The sequence below is a fragment of the Eumetopias jubatus genome, unplaced genomic scaffold (genome assembly GCF_037043125.1).
Source record: "Eumetopias jubatus isolate StellerSeaLion01/CBP00866 unplaced genomic scaffold, mEumJub1_p1.0 scaffold_12, whole genome shotgun sequence".
Lineage (NCBI taxonomy): Eukaryota > Metazoa > Chordata > Mammalia > Carnivora > Otariidae > Eumetopias > Eumetopias jubatus.
The window spans coordinates 112,316,347-112,330,286 of record NW_028274818.1 but is presented as its reverse complement, the minus strand read 5'-3'; the positions used below and the strand labels follow the sequence as shown (position 1 = coordinate 112,330,286).

Genomic DNA, 13,940 nt, shown 5'->3' with positions numbered 1-13,940 from the left:
ACATAGCTGATGAGGGTAAAGCAGGGGGTTGTTTGAACCCAGACAGACTGACGAATCCTGAAAATACTCATGCCTGCTTCATCAGCCCCTGTTGCAGCCCCAGCAGGAAAAGACAGCGTCCTTGGTCTTCCTCACCCAAAGTTCCTCCCTCATGCTCCTGTACCCTCTGCCATCTGTCTTTGCAACCAGAACACAGGACCATCTTGCACTTGAAACGTGCACACAGTGAACAGGTGAACAGGTATGAGACTGTTGCTTGTTGCAGCAACTGCCCAGCCAGGAGCCCGGGGGTTTCTTTCTGGAGCCTGCCATCTCTAATTCTCAAGTGGCTAATCCAGCATTTATGCTAGATCTGGGCCCTGACCAGAGTGGGCAGTTGACCTGAGGTCATCGAAATCTCTTTCTCAGGAATTCACAGATGGACATAAGCAATTCTGGTTGAGGGCAGACTCCTGCCTGGGGTTGGCCATGTGGACTGAGCATCAGATGGCCACGCTACAAAACTTCAGACTGGGGTCATTCTTCCAATGCACTCAGACCCATACCCCTCCTTCTGAGTCAGCTCACCTCACAGAAGTGCTCCAGGGCCCAACTGCACTGATTTAATAAGCAGAGACTCTGAGTGTGAGATCCAGACCATACCTGGCTTGTCACCCCAGATCGCCTTGTTCCAACTTCAAAAATCAAGATTTAGGAAACCACAATAGCCACTGACATACAAGCAATTCCACCTTGTTGGAGGGTGACAGAGGGAGGACAGATTTGCTGGGGGAGGGTTTGGATTGAGTTGGGGAGGGCAGGTAGGAAGAAGTCCAGAAAGAATTATATACCTATATTTATATGTATTTATTTCATCTTTGTTTTCTTGGGAGTAAAGGGCTCACTGGGTCTGTTGGGAGTGGGGTTGGATCAGGAGGCGGCAGTCAGTTCTGGGAGATCTGTGGTCTCCATTTCCTAATACCCCTTTGCATTAGAAAAGGTCTTCCCCTTCAAGATCTCTGTGAGTTGCTGTAGTCCCTTGGCAAAAGAAAGTACTTGGGGAGCTTTAGTGATAGGTGCGGGAGGGGTGGGGTTGGGGCCAGGGGTTTGGGTCGAGGTCGAGATGCAGGGGGGCTGGGAGGAGGTCAAGGAGGGCATTGGAAGTACCAAGGAGGGCGAGCAGAAGGGCGGGCAGAGGGTTGTCTAGCCGGGATTGCTTGAGAAGTCGGATGGGGAGGGGTGGGTGATTGAGCCATGTGCAAGGCATTAGAACCGATCTTGGAAGCAGTCCAGTTCAGATAGGGCCAGGTGGCCATGTAGACTCCGGGGCGCTTAGTTCGGGCACAGCCTACCCCCCAGCTTGTGACTCCCACGACTACATAGGTGTTGGCCGCGTTGTCTCTGCACATGAGAGGCCCGCCGCTGTCCCCCTGCCCAGAAGGACACAGAAGTCACTCTCTGGGCCACTTTTCCCCTGCTCAGGAGGGCCATAGGCTCTGGAAGGACAGTTTGTTCAGTCACATGTCTTCTTGCTGCCATGAACACAAGTGGTGGTGGTAAACTTTGAGTTGGTATCAACAGCTTCAGGTGGATGTGAGAAGGGGATGGATTGTCACGGGTCTCCTTGCAGTGAGGAGGGAAGATAAGTGACCCATGTGTCCATGTATGAGGCTGTATGCATGCATGGGCATGTGTGCACAAGTGGATTGAAAGGTTTTGTATTCTGGTGAGGAGAGGTAAGCATTCTCTTCAAGGGTTGTGTTCGGGTGATATGATCTCTGTGTCACGGTGGGATAAAGCTCTCTGTGTGGTGACTGGTTCTTTGTAGGGGCCCCAGGTATCACCTCCCATCCTCACTGCTACAAGATGGGACCAGGGTGGGCACCTGGGTGGCTCAGTTGGTTAAGCGACTGCCTTCGCCTCAGGTCATGATCCTGGAGTCCCGGGATCGAGTCCCACATTGGGCTCCCTGCTCAGCGGGGAGTCTGCTCACTCTGACCCTCTCCCCTCTCATGCTCTCTATCTCATTCTCTCTCTCAAATAAATAAAATCTTTAAGAAAAAAAAAAGATGGGACCAGGGAAAGGGTCACTGAAGCAAGGCCCTGGAGGGAGAGGAGTTCAGGGATTCACAAAAGAGGTGTTGGCAGGGAAAGGGGCGCCCAAGGGAAGTTACCTGGCAGGTGTCGATCTTGCCTTCAGGGTACCCTGCACACACACATTGAACGAATGCACCCGTTGTACCACTGGGTGGAGTTACATAATTTGAGGTCGATGAGGTTCACACGGGCCTCCTGCAGTGTAGGTGCGATCCTGTAGGCTACAGCCAGGCGGCTCGGTGGTCATCGATCACAGAAGACACGTTTCGGGAAAGCCCTGCCTCCTCCCTCCACGGAACCCCCATCATCCTGAAATGCTCTACTTCAACCTAAAATCCATGAAAGTCAATGCCCCTGGCCTCTCCTCAGACACATGTGAAGGATGTGGGGTGTTGGAGGCATATGCAGGTGAAGAGGAGGGGCAGTGCATGGAGGATGAACAGATGTGGCTACAGGAATGTGTGTTGATGCCAGATGATTATTCACAGCTACAGCCAGTATGTGTCACCTCATTTACACCCCACAGTGACCCCCTGTGTTAAGCGCTGTGACTCACCTTGCCTCCAATCAAGAGCCTGGAGCACCACTTGCCCAAACATGATGGTAGGGATATGGTGTGTCCTGGATTTGGACCAAGGTTTTCCTCTCTACACTCAAATCCAGGACACACATTTCATTTCCCCACAGTACGGCTCTAAGTCCCCCTCATTGTCCCCCGTTAAACCCCTCAGCTCAGTTCTGGACAGGATCTGCTGGAGTTGGGCAGATGAGTCCCTCCCCACGTGCCTCCCATCTGTTTTGAAGTTATAAAGAAGGAGGAGTCTTAACTTCATTCTTGAAGGATCATTTCCTGGATGTAGAAATCCTGGTTGACAGCTTTTTAAATGTCATCCCACTGCCTTCTGACGTTAGGGGTGTCTGATGAGAAAGTGGCTGTTTGTCTTATCAAAGATTTTATCTTTAAGTTTCACCAGTTTGCCTATAATCTGTCTCAGTGTTGACCTCTGGGTTTATCCTGCTTGGAGTTTATTAAGCTTGCTAGGTGTGTGTACTCATGCCTTGCATCAAGTTTGGGAAGTGTTTTGGGTTTTTTTTTATTTTTTTGTTTTTAAAGATTTATTTGAGAGAGCCTATGCAGACGTGTGTGTGTGTGTGCACCGGGAGAGGCACAGCAGACTCCGTGCTGAGCACAGAGTCTGATGTGGGGCTGGATCTCATAACACTGAGATCATGACCTGAGCTGAAATCAAGAGTTGGATTCCCAATCGACTGAGCCATCCAGATACCGCAGGTTTGGGAAGTTTTTAGGCATTATTTTTTCAAATCTCTCTCTTCTCTTTACGATGCATATATCGGTATGCTTTATGTTGTCCCACACGTTCCTTAGGCCCTGTTCATTTTCTTTTTTTCTTTTTTAAGTTTTTCTTTTTTTTTTAAGATTTTATTTATTTGGTTGACAGAGACACAGCCAAGGAGGGAACACAAGCAGGGGGATTGGGAGAGGGAGAAACAGGCTTCCCACGGAGGAGGGAGCCCGATGCGGGGCTCAATCCCAGGACCCTGGGATCATGACCTGAGCCGAAGGCAGATGCTTAATGACTGAACGACCCAGGTGCCCCGGCCCTGTTCATTTTCATTCTCTTTTTTTTTCCCCTCTCCAACTGGGTAATTTCAATTGCCTTATCTCAAGTTTGTTGATCCTGTCTTCCGCCTGCTTAAGTATGTTGTTGGAAACCTCTAGTGAGGTTTTTTTTTTTTTAACTTGCTTTTCAGCTCCAGAAGTTTTGTGGGTTCCTTTTCATAATTTCCGTCTTTTTATTAATCTCATTTTGTTCATATATCATTTCCTGATTTCCTTTAATTATTTGTCCATAAATTCCTTTAGCTCTTTGAACACATTTAAGATAATTCCAATGTCTGTATTTCTTCTGGGATTGTTTCTGTCCAATTCTTTGTTTCATGAGAATGGGCCATATCTTCTCATTTCTTTGTTTGCTTTGGCTTTTTTTTTTTTTTTAATGAGAATTAGGCATTCTGAGTATCTTAATGTGGTAACTTTAGAAATCAGGTTCTCCCACTCCTCAGGGATTGCTGGTTTGTGCTTGTTTGGGGCTACAGTCATCTGTCTGTAACTTTTCCGAACTGTTTTTGCAAAGTGTATAACCCTTGTTGTGTGTGGTCGCTGATGTTTCTGTTCTGTTATATGTGGTCAGACCACAGTGAACTGACAGAGATTTCCTTAAGTTTCTGGCTCCAAAAATGGAAGGAAAAGCAAAGGTGTTCCTAGCTCTTGAAATCACTGACAGATGCCAGCAAGGCAACCCTGAAGCCTGAGAGAGCTGAGACCTAAATGTGCAAAATATGCAACCCAGACTTTTTGAGGGCAGTCTTTCTACCGCCACCCCTGGCCCTAGCCTGGTTCTGGAGCCCAGGTCACGAGGTCAGCACAGCAGGCCCGAGGGATGGGTGGTGGCAGCTGCTTGCCTGTGTCACTCTTCCACCTGGGACCAGCTCTCCGCTTTCACTTAGTGCTCTTCTGCTTGCTGTGTGTCCAGTCAGGTTCCAGAGTGTGGAAACAGTTGATTCTGATCAATTTTTTCTGGTTTACTGGCTATATCAGTTGGGGGTTGACCTCCAGAACTTCCTACTCCACCATTTGGTTAACGGCCTCAAGGTTCATTTTTTTCCCAAGCATATTCAGTTTCTTGGACACCATTAATTGATGAAACAGTTCTCGACCCCATTGAATCATAGTGATGCCTTTGTTCTAAATGCCATGACCACACGTTGGCTGCATATATTTTAAGGGCTTATTTAGTGTCTGTCTTCATCTGCTACAATGTAAGCTCCGTGAAGATAGGGATCTTCATCTATTTAGTTCAGTGTTATGTCATGGCACCTAGCATAGTGTCTGGCACGTGGTAAGCGCTCAGTAAATTTAACTAGTTTATACTAAAATGACTTGTCTATTCTTCTGAAGAACATTTATGATGTTATTTTTATGATATTAAAAACAATGCCACAGTGAATATTTTTGTGCTTACCATGTTGGGTACACACCTAGGCCTGCGGGGAAATTGCCTAGTTTTAGGGTTAGCTCAAACTTTAAGATACCCGTATTGCTCACCAAAATAGTTATGTTACGTGTGCACTCCTGCCAGGATGGTATAAGAGTTTCTGTTGCTCCATAAAATCCCCAACGTTTGATGTCATGTGACTTTCTGAATTTTGCCAGTCTATATAGGGCTGTGAGTGCTACTTCATTCTGTTTTAATTTGTAATAAAATGATTAAATTGTTACATTAAAACATTGAGCATCTTTTTTTTTTTAGATTTTTATTTATTCATGAGAGAAAGAGAGAGAGAGAGGCAGAAGTAGGCTCCCAAGGAGCAGGGAACCCAATGCGGGACTTGATCCCAGGACCCCAGGACCATGACCTGAGCCAAAGGCAGATGGCTCAACCATCTGAGCCACCCAGGCGCCCCATTGAGCATCTTTTTATATATTTGTTATCCATTCATCTGTTCATATTCTAAGTACACAGGTTGTTTGTGTGTTCTCTTCTCAGAGCCATTTATATTTTCTGTATATTAATTCTTGTCAGTTGTCCGCATTGCATATATCTTCTCCCTGTCTGTGTGGTTTTTGTTTGCTTTTTTTTTCTTAACTTTTCATTTTGAAATAATAGAGATTCACAGGATGTTGCAAATAGAGTACAGAGGGCTTGTGCACCCCTCACGAGCTGCCCCAGTGATAATATCTTAGGTAACTGTAGAACATCAAAATCAGGACATTGGCATTGGCTTAGTGCATGTATAATTCTGTCATTTTATCACATGTGCAGTTTTCTGTAACCATCGTTGGAATCAAGATACAAAACTTTGGTCATGCTACCTGCTTCTAGTCACACCCACCCCACCTCACTTCCCACCACCACTGACCCCTGTAACCACCAATCTGTTCGGCATCTCTATAATCATGTCATCTTGGCAACATTGTATAAATGGAATTATACAAAACTCCACAGAGTAATACCCTTAAGACCCATCCAGGTTGTTGCGCTATCAATACTTTGTTCCTTTTTGTTGCTGAGTAGTAGTCCATGGTGTAGACGGCCACAGTATGGTTTTCTAGACTGTTCCAGTCACCTGTTAAGTGACAGTTCGGTTGATTCTGGGTCTTGGCTATTACAAAGAAACTGCTGCGAACAGGTGTGTAGATTTTTGTATGGACATGAGTTTTCATTTCATGGCTTAGTCATACAGTGAGTTTATGTTTCATTTGTTAAGAAACTCAGATTTTTTTCCAGAATGTCTGTTTTCCCACCAGCAATGTATGAAAGGCATGGTTTTCCTACACCCCTGCCAACGTTTAGTGTTGTTGCTATTTTTTATCCTAGCCGTTGTGACAGGCGTGTAATCATAGCTCATTGTGGTCTCAGTTTCTATTTCCCTGGTGCTTGGTGGCGTGGAACACCTTCTCCTAGGCTTATTTGCCACGTGTACATTCCTCTTTGGTTAAATGTCTCTTCGTGTCTGCACATTTTCTAAATGAGCTTTTTTTTTAACTGTAGAGTATTGGTAATTGTTTACTTTCCCAGGAACTGGTCTTTGTTCGATGTGCTATTTGCAGACATGTTCTTCCCATCTAGAGTTGTCTTCCCACTGTTATAACAGGGTTTCTCATAAAGCAGAAGGTTTTACTTTCCATGAAGTCCAGTTTGCCACTTGTTTCTTTTACGGATCATGCTTTTGGTGTTAACAAAATCATGGACTCTGGTCTTCGCCAAGCCCTGGCTCCAAAGCTTCTTTTTCCTGTTTTCTTCTAAAAGTTTTACATTTTTACATTTTATACTTAAGTCTGTGATTAGTTTTGAACTAACTTTTGTTTAAGTTGTGAGGGTGTAGAGTAAAGGGTTATTTTCTTCCTTAAAGATATTCCATTGGCACCATTTGTTGAAAAGGCTGTCATTCCTCCATTGAATTGCTTTTGCACCTTTGTTAAAAATCAGTTGGCCCTACTTCTGTGAGGCTGTTTCTGGATTCTAAATTCATAAGGTGTGTGAACCGTAATGTCGTCTATATCTTCTCTTTCAAATCTGTGCATGAGTAAAGAACTCGAGTCATGGATTTCCAACCTGGACACAAGGATGGTAAGACTTCCTGCTTTAACATGAGATGCTGTTCCCTGGGAGATAACAGCAGGAATTCGGACCACTACCCCTTCTTTTCCAAGAGCTTTGGGACTAGCCGTTGAGGTGCCCCCCTTGGGCGTTGTTTCTGCTGGCATCTTCCAAAGCTTGGAGCTAAAGGGCCACCAAGAAGGGGACTCCAGCTCCGTCAGTAACCTAAAAGACCAAACAAAACACAGAAACACAGTCAACTGAGTTTTAATGTTTTCCTGAAAACTGTTAACCATTTTGTAGTGTTCTTTTCCACAAGCACTCCGTGAAGTGGAAGAGCAGGAATTACTATCCGTGTGTTTTAGAAAAGAAAACTGAGGCTAAGAGCAGCGTCTCGTAGGCCTACGGACACAAAGCCCATCAGTAGTAAACACAAAACATGAACACATGTCTCCTGACTAGAATGATGCCCTTTTCACATTGGACCCTGGGTAATTCTGACTCAAAATAAATCCTGACCTCAATCTGGAACTTTCTGCCGTAATCTCTCCTTTCCAACGTGGTAACAAGCATGTGTGGCTACTGGGCATCCAGAGTGTGGCTGATATAACGAGGGACTGAATTTTTAACTTAACTACATGTGACTAGTGGCTACCACAGTGGATGGCACCACTGTAACGTACCCATGAATACAAAGAGATCTACCTTGTAGCAAAAAAAAAAAAAAAAAAAAAAAGGAAGCAGGAAAAGAAAAGCAAAGGAACAAAGATCAAATGCTATCAACAGAAAATAAATATCAAGGGCACCTGTGTGGCTCAGTTGGTTAAGCAACTGCCTTTGGCTCAGGTCATGATCCTGGAGTCCCAGGATTGAGTGCCATATCAGGCTTCCTGCTCAGCAGGGAGTCTGCTTCTCCCTCTGATCCTCTTCCCTCTCGTGCTTTCTATCTCTCATTCTCTCTCTCTAATAAATAAATAAAATCTCTAAAAAAAGAAAAATATCAAGATGGTGGAGTTAGACTCAACCATATTAGTAATTATACTAAATGTAAATAGACTAAATCCTCTAATTTAAAGGCAGACTGTCAGCCTGGATTAAAGAAAAAACCACCAAGACACAGCTATGTCTTGTTTATAAGAGACCCTGAAATATAAGGACACAAACATCAAAAGCAAAGGGACTGGAAAAAAGACATATTGTGCCGAAAATAAACTCTAAGACAGGGAGTGTTACCAGGGATAAAGACAGACAATACATAATAATAAGAGAGTCAATTTGACAAAAAGACTTAATACTAAACATGTATATCTAACACAATTTCAAAATTCATTAAGCAAAATTTAACAAAACTAAAAGGAGAAATAGACAGTCACAGTTGTAGATTTCAACAAATTTCTCTCCATAATTAACACAGCAAGAAGACAAAAATGATGAGTAAGAATATAGACACTATTTAATCCACTCAACCTGACTGATATTTATGGAAACATCATCCAACCGCTGAATGCACACTCTTTTAAAGTATATTCAGGACTTTAAGAAAAGAGTATAACACGTCTCAATAAATTTCAAGTATACCATCTGTCCCCAAAGAAATGAAATCTGAAATTAATGACAAAAGACTAATAGAAAGTTCTCAAATATTTGGAGATTAAGTACAATTCTAAATAAAGGGAATTGGACAATATCGGAAGTGAATGAAACAAGACAATATGCAGGAAATGGCAGGATGCAAATAGAGCAGTCACGAGGAAAATTTATACTTCTCAAAGCATGTATTTGAAAACTTCTCAGAAAGGTTTATAATCAGTGATTTAAGCTTCTGTTGTGAAAAGTTATAAATTAAAACCAGAGTAGAAGAACGGAAAAGCAGAAATCAATGAAACTGAAAACAGAAGAAAAGAAAATATTAACAAAGCCAAACGTTGGTTCTTTGAAGTCATTTTTAAATATTAAACCCTTACAAGACATGAACGAGAATAAAACAAAGAAGGGTGCCTGGGTGGTTCAGTCGGTTAAGCGTCTGCCTTTGGCTCAGGTCATGATCCCACAGATCCCCCGCATCAGGCTCCCTGCTCTGTGGGGAGGCTGCTTCTCCCTCTCCCTCTCCTGCTCCCCCTGCTTGTGCCCTCTCGCTCTCTGTCAAATAAATAAATAAAATCTTAAAAAAAAAAAGAATAAAGCAAAGAAAATGCACATTATCAATATCAGGAATAAAAAGGGAGGCATCACCATAGATCCCCTGGAAAGCCTTTTAGGGGATATCATACCCAACTTTACACTAATAAATGGGACAACTTATATGAAATAGACAAAATACTCAAAACACCCAACCTTCCAAAACTGAAGCAAGAAGTAGTTTAAGAATATGAACACCCATAACAAAGTGGCAGCAAGAGAAATTTAGAAAAAAAATCCCATTTACGGATGTACCAAAAATAATAAAATACTTTAGGGATCAATTTAACCAAGGAAATGAAAGACTTGTACTCTGAAAACTATCAGACCTTGATTAAAACAAACAAACAAACAAACTAAAGATGACACAAGCAAATGGAAATACATACTATGCTCATGGACTGGAATAATTAATACTGTGAAAGTGTCCATAATTCCCAAAGCAGTCAACAGATCTGTACCTCTGAAACAAATAATGCAATATATGTTAAGGAAAAAAAAAAGAAGAAGATAGCAGGAGGGGAAGAATAAAGGGGAGTAAATCGGAGGGGGAGATGAACCATGAGATATGATGGACTCTCAAAAACAAACTGAGGGTTCTAGAGGGGAGGGGATATCCTGTTGATGGGTATTAAAGAGGGCACGTTCTGCGTGGAGCAGTGGGTGTTATGCACAAACAATGAATCATGGAACACTACATCCAACTAATGATGTATGGTGATTAACATAACAAAAAATTTAAATTAAAAATAATGATGTGTGGTGACTAACATAAGAATAAAAAAATTTAAAGAAGAAGAACAAAGTTGGAGGACTCACACTTCCTGATTTCAAAACCCACTACAAAACTACAGTAATTAAAACCGTGTGATTCTAGCATAAAGACAGACATACAGACCAACAAAAGGATTGAAGATCTGGAAATAAACCTCTACAACTACAGCCAATTGGCTTTCAACCTGGGTTCCAAGACTATTCAATAAGGAAAAAATGATTTTTTTCAACAAATGGTGCTGGTAAAAGTGGATATCCCCATACAAAGAAGAAAGTTGGCTCCCTATCTCATATCATACACAAAAATTAACTACAGTGGATCAATGATATGAATATAAGTACTAAAATAAAACTCTTAGAAGAAAACATAAAGGTAAACCTTCACGATCTTGCAGATGGAACAATTTCTTAGATATGATACCAAAAGCATGAACAACAAAAAATATATAAATTTAAGTTCATTAAAAATAAAAATTTTGTGCATCAAAGGACACTATCAAGAAAGCGAAAGGAACAAAATATTTGCAAATCATATATCTGAGGAGTCTAATATCCAGAATATATAAAGAACTCTTAGGACACAACAACAAAAATATAAACAGCCCAATTTAAAGATGGGCAAAGAACTTGAATAGACTTTTTTTTCCAACAAATATGCAAAAAGATACCCAGCATCAGTAGTCATTAGGGAAATGCACACCAAAACTACAATGAAATATCACTTCATACTCATTAGAATGACTACAATAATTTAAAAAAAGAAAATAACAACTCTTGGTAAGGGTGTGGAAAAATTGGAACCCTCGTACATTACCGGTGGGAATGTAAAATGGTTCAGCTACTGTGGAAAACAGTTTGGTGGCTGATTAAACAGTTAAACATAGAATTACCATATGAACCTGAAATTCTACTCTTAGGTATATACTCAAAGAAATGAAAATATTGCACACACAAAAACGTGTAAACACATGCTCATAGCAGCACTATTTGCAAAAGCCAAAAGATGGAAACAGTACAAATGTCCATCAACAGAAAAATGGATACACAAATAGTGGTATATCCATGCAATGGAATAATATTTGGCCTTAAAAAGGAAGAAATTTTTGACACATACTACAACATGGATAAAATCTTGAGGACTTTACGGTAAGTTAAATAAACCAATCCCAAAAAGACAAATACTGTGTGATTCTAACTATATGAGGCCCTTGGTGTAGTCACACCCATGAGGACAGGACGTAAAGTTGGCAGTCAGGGGCTAGGGGGAGAGTCGGAGTCACTGTGTAATAGCGACAGAGTTTCAGAGTCACAGGATGGAAGGGGCTGTAAGGATGAATGGTTTGAACGAATAAAATGTATGTTGTATGTATTTCAGCACAATAAAACAGTCACACACCGTGTGGTTCCACTTACGTGGAATATTCAGAGCACACAAATCCATAAAGACAGCAGACTGGTGGTTCCAGGGGCTGGGAGAGGGTGGAATTGGGAGAAGCTGTTACATGGTTGTGGGATTTTACTGTGGGGCACAGAGAGGTTCTGGAACTACGCAGAGCTGGTGGTTGCACAACACTGGGAATTATACTAAATGCCACTGAATTGTTTGCTCTGAAACGGTTTATTGTATGTGAATTTCACCTCAAAATATTATTTTAAAACAATTAGTTCCAGGGGCTCCTGGGTGCCTCAGTTGGCTGAGCGTCCAACTCTTGGTTTCGGCTTAGGTCACGTTCTTGGGGTTGTGGGATAGAGCCAAGCCCCGTGTGGAGCTCCGTGCCCCAGGGAGGGTCTGCTGGAGATTCTCTCCCTCTGTCCCTCCCTCTGCTTGAGCTCTTACATTCTCTCTCTCTCTCAAAAGAATAACTCTTAAAAAAAATTCCAGAGCTTTTGAGAAACTCTGCTAGTATCTGTTTCCCTTGTTCGTTGCCGTAGCCCCACCCCACCAGTGCTTACTTAAACATTGTGCTTTGGGGAGAGGTTGTATTCTGCCCACATCGCTGGCCACCAAGACCCTCTGGGCCGGGGTCTCAGGAGATCGCAGTCTCTGGACGCACAAATACCAGTTTGAGAACTAAATGCTCACTCTATTACCCAGCGTGTTGCCCTAGGGGACTGAACCCCAATGACGTTTTCTGTAGTTTTTCTGAGGAACCCATAATGAAAGCTAGGGTACCCTTGAACTCAAGTTGAGTTCATGGCTTATTGACTTGGCACTTCCACAAAACATTTTTTCAAAAAAAATACACAATTATACTGTTAAAATAGTACAGAATTATAATTGTAATTTTTCTTCCTGGTGATATCTTTTGAGTGCCAAAGTACCCTGAAGATAACTTCATTGGATATTTTTCCTTAAATGATTGCAAAAAAATTAAAACTCGATCCTTTCTATCTCTTACTTGTAGGAAAATCCCTCTCTCTCTGTCATAGAATCACAGAAGAATAGCTAACATTTATTGAGCACTTACTATATACCAGATGCTGTTTTTTTTTTTAAAGACTTCATTTACTTGAGAGAGAGAGTGCAAAAATGCATGAGCGCGGGTGGGGGGAGTGGCAGAGGCAGAGGGAGAAGCAGACTCCCTGCTGAGCAGGGAGCCCGATGTGGGACTCGATCCCAGAATCCTGGGATTATGACCTGGGCCAAAGGCAGACGCTTAACCAATGGAGCCACCCATGTGTCCCTACCAGACACTGTTTAAGCACATTATAATGCTTTGATCACCCCCATTCTAAAGATGGTAAGCTTGACGGGCTTGTCTGCCCACTCACTCAGTGGGGAAACCAGGGTTAGAACTCTGGGTGCACAGCATGCATCCCCAACCACACGGTGCCTCCCTACCCTGCGTCTCATCCTAGTAAGGGACAGAGCCGAAGAGACTCTTCACTCTGCAGGCGAACGCACCTTATGGCCTGCAGCCGTGCATGGCCTGGGTCAAAGCTGTCTACCAAACCACGATTCCTCTACTTGACAGTACAGGGACGGGTCACCCTTCTTCTGACTGACCTTCCCATTCATTTAGAATTCAGGCATTTCTTCTCTTCTGCTCTGCGCACCATTGTCCCCACCCCAAAACACATACACAGAGCACATTCATTACTTCACACAGGGTCTTATCAAGTCTTTTTCTAGAGCTCTCTTGGACCTGCTTGGACTATTTCACACTGAGACAAACAAGGTTTCCCAGACTCAGCTGTAGTCCAGCTGCTGCATTCTGAGGATGTTGTTTTTATTCTTGAAAGTCACAGGCAGTGCTCTTAGCTTGGGTCAGGTGGGAAGCCATTGACAGGCATCCCACAAGGCAGATACTGCATCTGTGTGGCCCACAGAAGGCTGGGCTGGGAAGGGGAATAAAAATGTCCTTTATGAGAGGGAAGAGTGACCACCATGTGACAAATAATTGTTCAGCGCCTACTTTATGCCCTGCATTATGATGCATGGGAAAACAGGGAAATAACGCAAAGCCAGCGCTGCCTGTGGAGACAGGCAGTCAAAAAATCAGGCACAAGATGATGTTAGCTCAGACTCTCCCATGGAGGGCCTCCTAGATACCTTTTATTTCTTTTTGTTGTCTACTTGTGGGAGAGACATAGGGCAGTCAAGTCCCCAGAAAACCAGACTTGCCAGGACCAAACCCCCTCCGACCAAGCTTGGCACAAGGCAATCAAGTCATCTGCACAGAAGGGTGACCAGGAGCCTTAGGACCATGGGCCCTCCATCTCAGCTTTGTACAAGGCAAAGGAATCATCAAGACCCTGGGCCAAGTGCATGCCCACCAATGCAACAAA

General features: G+C 43.0%; 1 pseudogene; it reads right to left on the bottom strand.

Moving 5' to 3' along the window:
• Nucleotides 1–909: 909 nt before the first annotated feature.
• The window catches only part of LOC148162910 (acrosin-like), a 39,761-nt pseudogene continuing 26,730 nt past the window's right edge, over nucleotides 910–13,940 (bottom strand).